We start from the raw sequence: 16,965 nt of genomic DNA on the forward strand, positions 1-16,965 counted from the left end.
CTGTCCGTCCTGAGAAAAAGCTTCTGTGCTGGGAGAAAGAGGCAACTTCAGTTCAAGCAGCCAGAGTCAGCTCCCTGGTTGCGTAAGACCTAGCACAGCCTCCCTGAGGGAGATGCACAAGGTTGCTGAAGTATTGAGTTTGAACCAAGTTATTCAAAACAGTGGAGAAGTAATGAAAACAAAACTTAATTGTCTTTGGCTATATAAAAATCAGAAATTGAACCTTGCAGCAGTACCTACTATTAAAAAAATCCCATTTAAAATTCACAGGTGGAATGCATCCATTTTTTGTAAAATCAAAACTAAACTGTTTGTGTCCAAAAAAACCCCAAAAAGCTATAAAAAGGGATTTTCTCAAGCATTACCAGTTATGCAAGGACATCTCTGACTTATGAACAGGTAAAATCTGTTGTAGTTCTGAGTATCTTTATCTTGCTATCATGCATTACACCTGCTTTATCACACATGCCACTTTGAAACTATCTTCCTCTGATGTTCAATTGCACAAATTATAATGAGAATGTCACAAGAACTGGTCAGGACAACACTTCATAGCATGACAAAAACATGCCCATTCAATATAGCAAGACAACCAGAATGGACCACAAGAAATTCATACATTCTTGAATCTACCTGTACCGCATTTCCAGTTACATTTGGGATGAAGAACTGCAACAACAAAATGCCAAAGAGGTTTGTGATAATAAGTTTGAGTTCTCAGTTTTGGATGCAGTGAGAGAATAGAAGCATCACCACTCCCGGGTGCTTTATCTGTCCCTGCACAGAGCTGCTTCTACCACCAACCACACAAATCCAGCTTTGTATTTGACATGAATCATGCTGCCGGAACAGTAAAAGCTGTGCAATTTTTCCTTCATCTGGCATTACACATATTGGAGGTGTAAAGTAAAGCACTCTCTCAAAACGCTTTTTTTTCTCAATTAACTGTATTTCTATGGCAGTTAGCTGAAGAGTCACCATCAAATGCTGTCAATTCTCTTTCCAAAGCTCCAAGCTGAAGCCAGTGCCTCTATGCATGTGATGTTTGTTTGGTAAGCTGCTTTTTCAGCAGCAAGTTTCACCACTCAGGTTTCTGTATGACAGAAGATGGGGATATTAAGACTAACTCAGAACTTCAATTCCTTTTTTCCTGTCACCTACTCATGCAATAAAGTCACATAGGGAATCTTCTCAAAGCAAATGCAGTCTTGGCTTCTACACTTATATCCACTGAAAACCTGATACAGAATAAAGAATTAACAAAAACAACATACTATAAAACTGGTAATTTCCCTCAGGTCTGCTTATCTTGCATTAATGAAACTAACAGAAATATCTTATTTTTACTTTCCATACCCATTCTTTGATATCTGACTTTCAGATAACAAATGTGAAGCTCTATTTTCATATATCACAGCAACAGCATAAAGCAATGCAATTTTTCAAGTTTCACTGCACTAATACAAGTAGAGTCTGACATTCTTAGCCTTCACATCTGGTCTACCACCAAGTAGCATTTTCCTCTTTCTCCTGCAGTAATTCACTTGCAAGATGAGATAATTCACTCTCATTAAAACAGCACATTTAGATTCTATAGGTCCTAGACACCAGTTGATTAATTACATGAACATCCGAGTTTTAAGACACTCATCATAAATTTAGCAATGTGCCAGGGTGAATGGCTTAAAACAATTATTTCCTGGGGCTGGGAAAAACAAGCAAGATAACTGCTCTTCTTCCTTACAGCTGCAAGGTGTTCAGCCTGCTTACTTAAGCCATCCTGCCTCTGGCCACTTGTGTGTCCTCTGGTCTCCATCCACAACTCCCTGTCCAGACCTACAGCAGTGTGCAGTTGATCAGGGAGGTCAACTGATCGGCTTCCACAGGCTAAAAACCTGCTTTGTGGAGGTGCTGGATCAAGGGAGTTTAAATCCACATATAGTGTCCCTTTCAGCAGCCATGCTAGCTTATGGCAGACTGAAATATAAGTGCAACACTATGGGAGACGCAAGTCTGCACCTTCCTTGGGCAGGGGGGAAAAAAAAGGGAGTGGCAAGTTAAAATTAGACTCACTCCAAGTCCTCCTTGGACTCCTCCTTCAGGGCTGAAATAAGAAAAAATGAGGAAGATATGAAAAACCCTGGTCCATAAAAGAAAACCCTGAAGGCCTGGGGGCTGTATATGACTAGGCCTGTGACAGACATAATACAGCTCTCCCCTCTGATGCTATATAGCACCCACTAGGTACGGAGCTTCCTGCGGACTACCTGCTGAAAAAGATGTTGAAAAGACACAGAAGTCCACCCAAGGGTAACACCACTTCCCCAAGAATAAACACTGTTCTTCTGCTGCAACATCATTACGAAAACAACTTACTTTATTCTGCCAGTGATAAGCAACTACAATTCCTTCTCATCAGCTTAAACCCTTGCCACAGAGTGTATTACCATTACATTTGCTTGCATATTCAAGAAATTCCACTGTCCTTAAGGACTGGCAAAGATCACATCCCATGGCATAACTGTATGTCCCAGCCAACCTCACTCAGAACAGGACATGCCAGGTCCAGGATCAAAATTCATAATTCACCATAAACTGCAAGGGTCATTTTAGATAGCTGAAATCTTCACAAGAGATTATCTCCAACAGCAAAATGCAACTCATGTTTTCTTACCAAGCAAGAAATACAGTAAAATAGCCTTGAAATTTAAGAAATCATCATCCCACTTTAACAGATTATAGCTAAAGCAAACAGCTTCAGTGGCAAGCATTTTAAAATGTTTGGGATTTTTCTGTGTTTAAAATTCAGCTAGATCAGAAAGGAATTATCCTTTTTTATTGTGTTAAAAATGCTACATCAAGCATCTCAATATTTTATGCTGAAAAGTAACAAACATACTTCTGAAATACTCTGCTAGTGCTTTCCACAGACAGCACAGACATGGATTTTACAAGTCATCCATAGATTATTTTTAAACTATGTACAGCCAGGGAGTCTGCACTCTTCTGTAAGATATACAAAGAAATTATATACCAGCAAATACGAAAATGTTTGCACAGAACAGAACTTGTTAAACATAAGCAGAACTCAGTCAGCAACAACTCAGCAATGACTGACTCAGGAGTTTGGGAAAAAAAAACCAAAACCCTTTGACTTTGGGATATCTTCCACAAATGCAGTGATTAATCATGTGCTGTTACATCTATTCTATGGGGTTATACAGCATTGATCATAACTGTTCCTGCCTCAATACAACCCTTGTGCTGATATTAATAATGCAAAGGTCATTTTGACCTTCACCCAGTTAATGAGTATCAGTTTGTGCCCGTATTACTGCTTTCCGTACATCCAAAAACACAGGTGCAGATCTTTCAGTACAAGTGCTTCAGATTTCACATCAAATTATGTGTGAGCATGTCAGGAACAGGATTAATAGAAGCTTTGCTCACAGAACATTCTCATGAGCATTACTGGAATTTTAACTCATCCAAAGCCTAAAATGAGCTTTTTCTTATGCGCCAAATTAAATGCTGCAGAGAGTCATAACACTCGATGATTAACTTTGAAAACCTTGTTTGCACTATCATTATAGATATTTTAACAGGAAAGATAGGAAACATGCACAACACGGAGGTTCTCCCTCAAACTTTGTTGACAAAACAGATAATTACTACAAGTTTCTGGCCGTTGAAAGTTAAATTTGAAGGGTTTTAATACTACAGAAAAGCCGAACTGGAAAATTACACAAAGGCATTAGAGGCAAGATGAGATTTATGTGCTTTCTACAAGGTTTAGGGCTCAACAGAGAAACAAAGCTTTCCTTGGCAACGCTGACCTCCAAATGCCACAGCAACCACCATTCATGTCTTATCTCAAACCAGAGATTCCCACCCCAGAACACTTACAGCTTTCACGTTTCAAATGTCAGAGTTGAAAAATTAGGTTAAGCTGAGCCAAATGCAAAACTTAATCCCAAACAAGAGAGATATGTCAGAGAATTCAGTGGCAATGTTACTGTGAACCAGACTCTGCAGAGGTGTTCAAGCCATTAGCTGCTTCCCTGTATCCCTTTATAACTTTCTGAGGTCGTCAGACACTGGTAAGACATAACCAGAAAACATGCAAAGAACATCCTTAAGGCTGCTATATCCCCTTTCCTCGGTGCACAATCCAGAACAAGTAGAGACAGGACCCGAGATGACACCTTCATTGTATATATTCCAAGCGTCATTCTACACCACAAAATACCCTTCTCTTCTAAAGCATGATTAATACAGCAAGAAACTAACAAAAGCCCCCATACAGCCTATAAAATAAATGGGCCCTTGCTACAAAGCAAAACAAGTATCATCCTTCTACATTAATTCAAATTAATTAAACTTTAAAGGTAAATGTTCTTTGTGGATGTATTAATTTTCTAAATTTCAGTTTCAATTGCTGTGCAGCTCATTTGCTAAAAGTCTGGTGGTTTGTTTTGGTTTTTATTTTTGTTTGATAAAAGCAGACTTAATACAGTCACCAAATGAATGATTCTTACTAAAGCACTGTTTTCCTTCTCACTCTCCCTTGACATTTTCTCCAATTTTCTCTAATTGGAATATTAGCTTTAAACTATTGCAAGACTTTAACCCCCCAAAAAAAATCCTAAACAATGTCCCGTTATTAAAATGTGAACCCAGCTAGATAATGTTATTTATTTGTAGAGCAACTTCCATACGGTTTTCTTCCCAGCAAATTATTATCTAGCCTTCTTTGAATCCAGAATTTTTTAACTGAAACCCACTAATCTTCAAGTTTCCTATAGGATGTGTAGAACTGCAACAAGAATTTAAATCTACTAACAATCAGCTTGCTTTTCTTAAGTAGCTTTTGCAGATCTATTAGAAGTCATCCAAGGTAACCAAGAGTATACACACTACAAACAGAAATCAGTACTCCAGATTAACATCTATGCTTATTAGCTGATTTGCTATCGTTCCCCTACAATTTAAGACAGAATGACAGATCTCATTATTTTTGTTGCTAAGAATCCTGTCTCCTGCTGGACTGTTTGCTAGCAAGCTTCATTTAAGCTTCCTTATTCTTAGAGGCTGCAAACATATTTCTGCTTGGCAAAACACTGTCTTTAACAACAGATTGTTGTTCAGTGACACATGAGAAACTGCTCTACAGTTTGCATGCAACAGTCTGAGTTGCTCACCAGCAAGGTCAGCCAACTGCACACCTCGAGGCACAGCATAAGCTGCTCCTTATTGATTACAAAAATTCCCTGATTGTCCTCTGAGAAAATCTAAAACTAGTAGTCACTCTGCAGAAAAAATATAGCTACCAGAGTATCTATGCTCAAACAGCTTCTCTATCTTTCTAACATAATTGGCATTATGCACTTTATCATTAGCTCTTTTGAGCCATGGCACTTCAAAAGTATCTGAATAAGTTAAAGTTTTTTGAATTCTAACATGCTCTGAAAGGCTGGTGGCATATCCAACCTTTAAGTGACAGAAAACGGTGATGCAATTTCAACAGCTGACCCCTCCCTCAAGACTGCAAGCAAAACATTTGTCATGCTGTGTCACCTTATGTGATGTTAAATGACATCACCCTTTAGCAGGAAGATGAGCTCCTGATTAGCAATTGCTCAGACCAGTCCATGAGTGCTAAGTCTTTTTTCATCCAAGGCTCAGAACTTGTCAATGGCATCTATCTTCTCTCCAGTGCTCTGGTACATTTTCCATCTCTCAGAGACATGGATTATGCTCAAGCTTCTCTGATACACGATAGCGCAGCTGCCAGTTCCATGACTGAGAAAGAGTGCGAGAACCTGGGATCAACTGCTTCACCTCCAAAGGACACGGTAACTGCAAAAACAGAAGGTGACCACGCCTGGGAAAACCGCTACTGAGCAGAGCGCTCCACCAGCTCCTGTGGCACACAGAGGCTGCTGGTGAAAGCCTGGCTCAGGAAGCCTACTGAAATGTTATAATGGACTCACTGAAAGCCTCTTCTTGGTAGGGCACTTGAACAACAGCTCAAAAAAAGCAAAATTTTACTAATCAGAAAGACCTGAACACTTCAGCAACGCCGAAAGAAAGAAGGTGAGAAGCCTGCCTAGTGAGGATTTTCGTGTGGCTTGTAAAAGTTACGATTCCAGCAGTTCAGTGAAAGTTTGCAGTACTTTCAGCTTACACATCTTAATGCTTATGTTACTCACCAAATAGTTCTGTCCTACTAAGCCACTTCATAAGGCTTCGGGGGGAAAACAAGTTTAATAAACATTATTTATCTGTCCCTTTAACAGTCTGAGGAGTTGGCAGCATAGCTTGCTTGTGAGCACCTCCCATCACTTTTCGTGCTCCTCTGTGAGGATCTCCCAGCCACTCACCACACTCCCTCAAAGCTACCAACACCCACCAGAGCTACCTCATTCTAGCAGCCACTCCTTTGCCACCACAGGACTCTTCCAACTGCACGGAGCGACCCATGCCAGCCACAGGGACAACACAACCACACTTTCAGTACTTACACACAAGCTTAGAAAACACCCATCAGCCAGACAATCTCATGAATATAAATGCAGACAGGTTTGAAAAAGTGCCTGCTCTCTCAGGAGCATTCTATCTGGTCTTCTAGTAGCTGTATCCTGTGCCCTAAACAAACCCCTCTCCATGAGCTGCTGATAAGCAAGAGGTGCAAGTGCAAGCAAAGACCCCATGCCAGACCCTCTGCTCTCTTCCATGCTGCCAGAAGAGGCATGGGTGAGGTGGACTTCTCTCTCCTATTGCTATGGGGGATCCTATTTCACAGTTTTGTTTTATAAATTTTCAGACCAACAAGCAGCAAGATGCACTCTCTCAGACAGCAAAGCACGTGGTCTGTTCTTGGGGTATCAACAGCAGAGATGCATGATTTCAAGGAAAAAATGTGCCATCATTTGGATTGCCTCACTGAGACTAAACAACCTAGAGCTGCATGGTATTTTTCAGGTGAAATGTTCATCCAGTAAAAGTCTGTAGTCCTCCAATCCTTGCCCTCCCATCTTGAAATTGAGACAAGTAAGATTACAAGACTTTAAAGTGATCTATTAAAGCAGATAAAGCAAACACTTCAGTGTGTTACTGCAGCACACTGGAAGACTTAACAAAAACTGTAAAAAACTGTTTCTCAAAGGAAGAGGTCTTCATATCAGCAAAGCTATGGAGGAGCATCAGGTTGTTCTGCTGCTAGCTTGCCAGATTTAAACATAAAATAGCAAATAAAAATGCTTAGAGAATATAAAATATTGTCAAATCCCATTTTAATAATGTCAATTGTTCGTAGTCCAAAAGATTAAACTTTATTGGATTAGAAAATATGACATGTCACCTTTACCAGCCTGTCAGTGATAAATATATCCATGAGACTGCAGAAGGCTGATCACCAGCAGAGGGAGGATAAAGGCAAGTCTACAGTCCTGAAAGTCAAATTACTAGTCCACTCTGCAAACAATACAATAGTCAGGCCAGGGTGTACACAGCATTCAGACTCTTAATCTACACACTGGATGCTGCCCATCAACAGTGGATGCTGGTGTAACAATGACTCATTTTTTTGTACCTGAAACAGAAACAACCACCGATTAGCAGGATTTGCATTAAGCACTAAAGGGAACAATACAAGCACAGAAACAGGCACAGCTTGTTTGGGCAAGTAACATGCCATATAGTACAGTGGTGATAAAAAGTAAAAATAAAAATCAAATTTAAAAATCAGACAGCTGTTCAGAAGAAAGCTATCTCAGGGGAATAAAACAAAGAATAAATTTTTAACCAGGACACTCTACAGTCCCATCATCATATAGATCTCACTCAAGAGAAGCAGCACCAGCAGCACAAGAAGTTAGTTAGGGAAGGGAGCAAAACGACAGGGAAGAGGCAACTGCAGTTACTCAATTAAGCATAACTTGAAGCCACAACTTAGGGCTGTGTCCTTGGAGTACTGGCCTTCCTCCCACCCTGCTCCTGGGCCTCTTTCTGCAGCAGCTCATAGTGTGAAACTGTTCGCACCTATGAGCTACAGCACTGACAACCAGATAAAAGCTGCAGAAATGAATATGGGAACACCATTTTCCTCTGCTGCGTATTAGGAAAATATGGAAACAAAGTAGACTCCAACTAAGAATTATTTGCATTCCAGTTTTAACAGACATTTTATCTTAAAATATGGATCATTATTATACCTCCAGTTTCAAGGAAGCTGAAAATCTACTCCACCAGCAGAGAAAAACACTACCAAACCAGAAAATATTATTTTCAGATGTTGTGTATTATTTGGTTCAAACCAAGGCTGACCAGACACAAGAGGCATCTGATCTGCAAAACGTCTGCAGACACCCTCTCCTTTGCATCTGCTTATAAAGGATCCGTGGTTGACAGAACCTAAACAGAACAAGAGCATAAGCAGAGAATTTCCATGGGTCAAAAGATTAAACCTAGACTGCAAAGTGGCAATAATTTCTGCCTTTATGAGGAAAAGGCCATGGTTAGAACAAGCTGCATGAATTTAGTTAAATCATAACCACATTAAGCCATTCGTCTCTGTGCAGAACATCCTAGGCTTTGCTGCTCACATTTCACTACTTGAATGGCTAGAAACATTTGCTCACATAAGCTGGTTAAATGTGATTCAGCCCAGATGTCCAAATGGCTTAGCAGTCTTTGTTTGCAAAACATCAATAAAGAATGACAGACACAAATATAGGACCGAGTTCCTGTCCAGAGGATGTGCAAGGCCTGGTGTTTAACAAGACTACTTTTCATAGCACATATTGCTAACACTCAGTGATGTACCAGAACTGTGGCTATAAAACATTTAATTCTTGTTGAAATGAAAGGTGAAAATGGGTGCAATCTAGAATCTAAAACACCTGCCCACTAGGGTCCCCCACAACCTTATGAAGCAGTGCTACACCTGTCAGCAACAAAGAGGCAAAGAGGAGAAAAGATGTAAGGAAAATGCTGCCGATCTTGCAAATACCAGATACACTATCAGATGGGGTAAACTGCTCCACTTACAGCCATGACAGTTTTCATAAACATGTACCAGGATAAGTCCAAAAGCTTTGTCTTATGGACAGAGGCAGGAATGAGATAGCTACAGCCAGAATTGCATTTACAGTGGATCTACTCAGATACTTCTATCACAATAGTGGACTGTCCAGCTCTCTTAGTACCACATTCAGTTCTGGACAACACAAAGATAAAAGATAGCATTTAAAAATAAAGTATCACAGACATACAAAGCTTAACAGGAGGATCCAGGGTGCAAATAATACAGGGAGAAACTTCAAACAAGGCCAGTAACATGCCACATTCATCCTCCCAAATTCAAGGTCATTTTCTACTCTCATGGTAGAATGTATTGATTCTAATTAAGCACAAAATTTCCTCCAGCAATATGATGTCTGGCTCAGGCAGTTTCCAGAATGCATGTGTACGTTACAAATTCAGCCTTAAAAAAGCAACCTGGCTGAAAATTATGGTCTTGATCTATTACGCAAATACATGTAAACATTTGCACCAAACTTCCACACAACTACTACGCTGAATTATTTGGTTCAGTATGGTGAAACAAACCAATACACAAATACCTTGATAAATTAAGGCATTCCCCTGACTCAATCATAAACAATAAATTAATCCAAACACTACTGTCCCAGATTATCTGCTAGAGGCATTTTAACAGAGCTGAAACCAACAAAGAAGCTTGTTTAGAGCCCTTGTTTTATATTCCCCAGAATGAACCTTATGGCAACAGACAAGCCTTAACACACAAGTTTGGACCTACCAGCAGGAGATGCACCAGTCCTCCTCCACTACTACTTAAAACAAGCTAATATCTAATTTGTAATAAAGAGGCATTTCACAGGGAAAAAAAATGGATATGCTGCAATCAGTACCACTAAAGTTAGCATTATAGCAGGACATTGTCTTCCCAGATACCACATTTATTGCCTTCACATTTAATTGTAAAGACAACATATTAAAAGAAACACTCAACTCTGAAAGGACCTAACAGCCCTTCCAAGTCTCCTCCTTAAAGCTATCTTTGAAGCTCAACAGACTTTCTGCTTGTAGGAGGATATTCAGATATTGTGACTTGAGAGTATTTGCCTTGACCCAAACTTCAGAAGTTCTTTTTTACCACTGGAGCTAGAAGGATTGGGAGAAAATTGAGCATCAAATACCTAATGGAAGCTTAGGTTCAAGCAAAGCAAAAATTTGCTCACACTGCACACAAAAAACTTTGATCAACACAAGAATGCTGAAACCCTGAGTAACCATGCTCTCAATATATTTCTGCCAGAAGTTTTTTATATTCTAAAAGAAGAGTATTATCTTTCGGGTATCCTTCCTTCAAAAGCCATTTATAACTCCATTTTGTTACATTTACTTATCAATGTAGTTTTCCACTGTGCTCTCCAGAAAGGAAGCAAAAAAAGAGCATAACAAAGGATTTTGTGGCAAAGAACAGAATTCTGGTGTCAAGGAGCAAAAAATAAACTAGCAGAGAAACATGCACAGAAAGTTTACTGATGCATTCAGTTTTTTGTTCTGATTCATAACTATGATTGCATAGAACAGAGGCACCACTCTCCCGCATCAATATTTTGAAGGTAACGGACAAATTGTTTTACACAGAGTTGTACAAATATTCTACCTGCCACACACTTAGGATGGCAATATACAACCAGTTGTTCCAGCCAATTTTGTTCCAAAAGCAGCAACTGCTTTCCTTGCCTAAAAAGAATTTAATGAAGCCATCTGCTCACAGTTCAGTGTATTCTAAAAACATCCTGCATTCTTCATGCTCTCTTTTACAGTTCAAAGTCTGGCTAGCATCCCAAGGCTACAACCTTTGCAAAAAGTAAAGCAAGAAGCACACAGTAATTCCTGAAAATATTTTGTTTGTATTTACATTAAAATACTTCAGTATCTGCATCTATCATATGCAGATAGCACATTACTGACAACATTTTTGGCAATACTTCTATTTTGGAGAAAGGCAGCAGACTAGTAAATTGAAATGCAAATTGAATATTGGAATGCTTGTTTTTAAATAAATATTTGAATGGATTATTTGGTAAAGTAAACAATGTCCAATTGAGGAAGCTAACTGATCGACAATTTAAAATCCCTCAGTGTTACAGTCTCATATAAGCATAGGCAAGAAATTAAGAATTTATCTTCATTAAACTATCCAATGCATCTGTAAAATAGTTATCAGCAAATACAGATTTAAAACAACTGCTGTAGGCACTGCAGGAAAGTGCCATGTTTAATTGCCATACACCTGTGACAGCTGGTTTTAGCTGTGAAGATGTTGCCTATCCATGTGGGACATACAGGACAAGAGTACTGAAGTGGCATAACCAGGCAAGAATAAACCTGAGGTCAGTAGTCTTTGTGAAGTTACTGCTTTTACACATAGTACAGAACATATATTGACTTTTCACACTACAAACTTAGCAGCAAATTTCTCCAATTTCCCATCTGCTAGCATCTCTCTGGCAGCAGCTTAAAACATGATTTTTCAAGGAGATACATCACAGCAAAGGATTAACTTCTGCTGCATCTGGCAGTACAAATAAGAGTAGGCATGGTTTTCCAACCAAAAAATACTTCCTTTACCCACAAGTTCAGAACCTGCTTCATTGTGCATCCAACACAACTCTGAAAACAACAGTGCTGCAAATCCATAAGGAAACAGAAAATACATTTATCATGGTACCAAGCACAATGGGACCTTCAGTTTTGCCTGTCTCTTCTAGATCACTTTCAAAAGCAGTTAATGGTTATGCTAAATTACAAACAAAACACACCCTAAGAAAAACCCAAAAGCAACAACAAAAACCCAAAAACAACAACAACAACAAAAAAACCCAAATAAAAACCTGCAAGTGGCACTGTAACACCTTACTTTGCAGGGAAACAGAGCCTTCACCAAGAGGAGCAAACTGAATGTATAGCATGCATGTTTTGAGTTTCCTTGTTTCTATATTGAGACTTTCTGGAAGACTGGCAACAAGAAGGGGAGACATCTTTCAAATGTTTTTTCATGACCAAAAAGCATGGTTTCTCTGTGGAACTCATATTTAATGTACTAAGATACATTGCATATCCAAAATTTCAGTGATCATCTGGTGCCCAGGGAAGTTATGGCAGTAGCACGGGACAGACAAAAATCAGACCAAAGATGCTGTTCAAAAACAAAAAAACAAACCAGCAAAATTCCACACCAAAATCTCTGTGCGAACATTTGCTCTGTTCTCACAGCACCGAGTGTCAAAATTCTGTGCTCATAGTTCAGAACATATTGTCAAAGAGCTGCTTCTTCAGAGAGCCAAGCCTGTTGTAGCAAAAAGAAAGGGGGGGGGAAAAACCCTCAATTTACATTTTTTTTCTCCCAGATTTTTATGTTAATAAAACCAGCATTGCACCTTCCAAACTTGGCCTTTTCATGATCAAACAGTATAGAGCAAGAAAAGCAAGGCTGTAATTTCAGGGTTTTATACATGAAGAAAAAGAAGTAGAACTGCAATGTACTGTAATGATTATGCAGTTTTGTTTGTTTTTTGGTTTTGTTTTTTTTTTTTTTTTCCCCCTCAAAAATTCTTCAGAAGCAATCATATGCCTATGGTCACAGCCATAGGTAAGTAATCTAAAATAACAAGTGGCTGACAGAGATGGCTTCCAAACTTGGCCGAAGCTACCAAAGGGCCTCCATAAGGCCAAAATTAAGCTTCTCACAGAGGCCAGTTCTCCTGTTGCACATGGTGGCATTTCCTCATTCTGCATGTGTAGAGTGATTGAAGCACAAGATTAATGAAAATCAAATCAGAAAGTAAATAAGTGTGTAAGTGTTGAAAACACACAGCATCTCCTGTTCTAAGAAGCAAAACCAGTTCATAATTCAAAGGAAAATTATGTAAGTAGGGTGTTTGCTATACTCACTGCTTTAAAACACACAAATATACTTCTCCTCCTCTGCTCTGGCCTGAGAATTTGTGCCGTGACAGCAAAATCTTTACTAACTTAATTACATCAGCATTACCCTCTGTGCCATACTGAAGGCACATCTACAGAGGGATGGCAAGATGGGCCTTATAGTGCATGGACCCAGAATGCTGTGCCTTCCATCCCTATACACCCCTCGTCTCAGGCCAGAAGACAGGCACCCAAAAACACATCTCACTGTGCAAAGGGCAAGCAAAAGTTCTTCTCATCAAAGGTGGTATGGGAGTCTGCACTTGGCTGTCAATGGCTGCTTTGGAAATTACTGTTCAAACAGCACCATCATCCAGCTCCTTCTCACATTCAATGAAAATTCCCAGCACCATTCCCCACTGCATACTGAACCAGCCTAGGCCATATGGAGAGAAGATTGGCATTTCCTGCAAACATGGCAAAAAGAGAAGCAGCACTCCCCCAAATACCACTTTCTCAACCAGGGATCCTAGCTGAAAGGACTAAGGCAGGGATCCGCTCTGCTGCTTATTTCAGCACTTCTCAGATCTGCCATGTTCTGGAGAATGTACTTCTGGGATATACAAAATATACTTCTAGGATATTAAAAAAAAAAAAAAAAAGAAGTTACCAAAAATGTATTTTCCAGGTTATTGTTAGAGTCACATCTGCAAAAATGCCCTTTTTTCTCCCTTGTTGTCTGGTGTCTGATCAGCATTACTTACCAAGGATTAAAGAGAATGTAAACTATCCAGTGCTTGAAATTTGCTCCGTCAGAAAAGCCCTCAAATGTTTGAAGGGTATCAGGAACAAGATGGAAGGCAATTTGAATAAATATTACCAGTGTTTTAATGGAGATAAAGAGATTTGCCAGCAACAAACACAGTCTTCTCTCCACCTCCACCAACCAGGAACAGAATGTCATCACCCAAGGAACAAGAACAACAGGATCAGGCACACAAGCAGAAAAATTCAGGCCTTATACAACCACCAGATATATTGTGCTTGAAATGACACTTTAACAGCAGTATATATGTAACATACACATTAGCGTGAAAGATGCAAAAAGCTACACATGCTTAGTTTTCTTACAGACAAATGTAAACACTAGATTTGAAGTTTCAAAAAACTTACCCAGCAGAAAAACTAGGCTATTTGCTTTTATGTGGAGAAATGGAGGTGTGACATCAATTTTCAGCCTGACTAGTTTCTAAATGCAGCTCAATATAGAGCCAGACATATTACTAATGCAAGGAAACAAGTAAAAGCTCATTTAACTGCAGACTTTCAGGAAGAATACGCTCTCTTTCACAGTGAAGAACTACAGTTTTGGAAAGTGTTAAGGTTTTGACTGAAATTCTGCCAACCAGAGAAAACACACTGGAAGCTACCAGACCAGTTGCTGCCATGGAACAAAGCATCTTGAATGCGTTCCTCACAAGTTCAGGTTTCCACTGACCCACCTGCCTCTTCATTTTCTAATTGCATTATGTATCTTTTGAATCTCCTTTATGTAATTTTCCTTCCAGCAGCTCCACTTGCTGAACTGTGACGCATGCTTTTTCAGCTCACAGCACACACAGGGTTAACGCTCTTGCTAACCAAGTGAGAAAACATTGCAGATTTGAAGTCTGTGCTAACTTGTGTTTGAGCTACAGTGAAGGTGAGAAGCATATGAAGAAGCTGGACCTCTGAAATCTCTGCACTGATACCAGAGGACTAAACAGGCCTAAGTGCAAGCGCACTTGTATTTGTGATGAGCTTCTGTCACACACAGACACAGGAGAGCACTTCAAAACACCAACCGGAGCATCACTGGAACATACAGCTACATACAGGATTCTCTACCAACGACATGTCAAAGCTTGTCATGCAGGTACACTGAAGGGTGGAAGATCCTGAGTTCAGAATAGCAGGACTCACTGCAGATCCCACTATCTTTGCTCTCTTCCAATCCTAGACCTCATTTCAGTCCCTTAGCAGACAGATAATGTGGGCTTCAGCTGCCTCCAAAAGCCTCCCTCTACAGCAGTGTATGGGAGATGCCTAGCCCACATTATTCCATTCTCACTGCCAGGCAAAATGTGAGCCGCTCCCAGAACATTAATAAATAAATAAGTCACTGAATGACAGTGGTCCCACAGTCCTCTTCTGTTTCCATGCCGATGAAAACTAGCAGACTGTAGCAGGGACATAATGATTTAGCATTATGAGAATATAATGATGCATCAAAAATGGTCAACAGCAGGACCCAAAAATGAACACTGAGGAAAAACAGAAAGGGACAAATCACCTATACTGAAACCTGTTTATTTACTTTTGTCTTCCAACTTCACTCACTGCAGAACGCCAAAAGACATTTTGAGCACTGTGAGGTAGAGCACATAAATGCCTGATGACAAGTTCACCAAGTATAATTTGTACCACAAGCTGGTTTCACTACTTGGATAGCACCAAAAAAATATGAACAAGCATTGTTATCATGTTTAGAACTTACTTGCCACATGATGAAGACAGAAAATATACCATAAAGATCACTTAGAAAATCAAGGCAATCGGTATGGCAAATACAAACCAACTCCATTTACAGTTTTAACACAAACTCTCACAGCCCTCAGCCTGATGCAAGATCAGACAGCAAACAAAGGCTGCATGAACAAAAAATCCATCTGAAAGACATAGTTCTGTGTAGAAATAATATGAAGTAAGCTAATTTGAAATACGCTGAAGTTTAACCAAATTCTGCCCTCTCACCCTATCAAAGTTAAAAGTAGTACTTTCATAAGAGGATTCTAAAAGCACTGCTAGAGAAGTAGGTAGTGGAGTGAGTAATTAATGGCTACCCCCCTCCAGATCAATGAACAGTGACAGACTGATCATGACACACAGTATAGTCTCGACAGCTGCAGCAGACAGAAAACGCTTTGTACAAAAGCTGTAATCACGATAGTTTAGAGCTGCCAAAAAAAGTTAACATACAACTAAGACTTTCACACACAGGCACTTCATTAACCTTTGCTTTTCATGCTATGCATTCTTGAGTAAAGGGTATGTGAAACTTTGTTTTAAAAGGTTTGTCTACCTTACTGTAAATGTAAGGGGCTCCCAAAGAAAGCACTGCAGTTATTAGAAGGGTTTGGGTGGGTATAACCATCTTGAGAAACAGAACCAGGTCTGTGATTAAAGCCCTGCCTAAGTGTGATGGCATCCACTTGCTTCCCTATCTGAAAAACTGGATACTCTCTGAAGTACATCTTTAAAACAGATAAATCATAATTCACAGCTACTGGCACAAGTCTAGTTTTTCTGCCAATCAATGAGTTTTAGATGCTGCAACTAATACACCAGTCTAAAAGGTTTCTAAGGCAGACAACTAAATATTACTGTAGGTTAGTGTATCACTGAGCAATGGGCCTCCTAGCACAGTTTAAACAAACAAACTGTACTAACAGACTGTCCATTAATTAAAGCTGACGCTTCCTTGCCCATCAGGCAACAGCATTCAGAAGCCATCACATAACGAAACCATTGTTAGTCAGTCTTTTACATATTCAACTGGAGAACAAAAGGTGACTGTTGTACAGTCAACAAGGACTTGAACTTCTGCAGGTAGCTCCACTTCTCATCTCTCAACAAACACAACACTGAAAAAAGATTTTGCACTGAAAGAAGAGGTGAAAATTCTTACTAAAAATAAAACAAAGAAGTTTCCCCTAAGTTTCCTCTTACAGTTTTTCACTAAACAGCAGCTTTTCATAACAGCCATCAGATTTTAAGTAAATCATCACAATACTTAACTACTGCCATTAGCTATAAAGATAGCACAAAATCCCTCTCCAGGAAAGGCAGTTTTCCTCCTTCCATTCTTTTTGGTCACCATATTTTGTGCTCTTTTGATACTTTTCAAACCTATGAAAAAAATACAATATTTTGATACTCGAGTATGAGACAAACATCTAAAAA

The 16,965-nt window shown here is 39.5% G+C and overlaps 1 protein-coding gene across 9 annotated transcripts in view; it reads right to left on the reverse strand.

The window, feature by feature from the left end:
* LOC110470630 (semaphorin-4D) overlaps positions 1-16,965 on the reverse strand; it is an 80,908-nt gene that overhangs the window by 32,282 nt on the left and 31,661 nt on the right. For 2 of the 9 annotated variants that reach the window (XM_085567041.1, XM_085567043.1), the window contains exon 2: positions 1-16,965. This exon is cut by the window's right edge and continues 30,419 nt beyond it. The exons of the other annotated variants lie outside the window; for them this stretch is intronic. The gene's annotated coding sequence lies outside the window, so the exon portion shown is untranslated. 9 annotated transcript variants of the gene reach the window in all.

Source organism: Lonchura striata, chromosome Z, assembly GCF_050655825.1.
Source record: "Lonchura striata isolate lonStrDom1 chromosome Z, ASM5065582v1, whole genome shotgun sequence".
NCBI classification, from domain to species: Eukaryota; Metazoa; Chordata; class Aves; order Passeriformes; family Estrildidae; genus Lonchura; species Lonchura striata.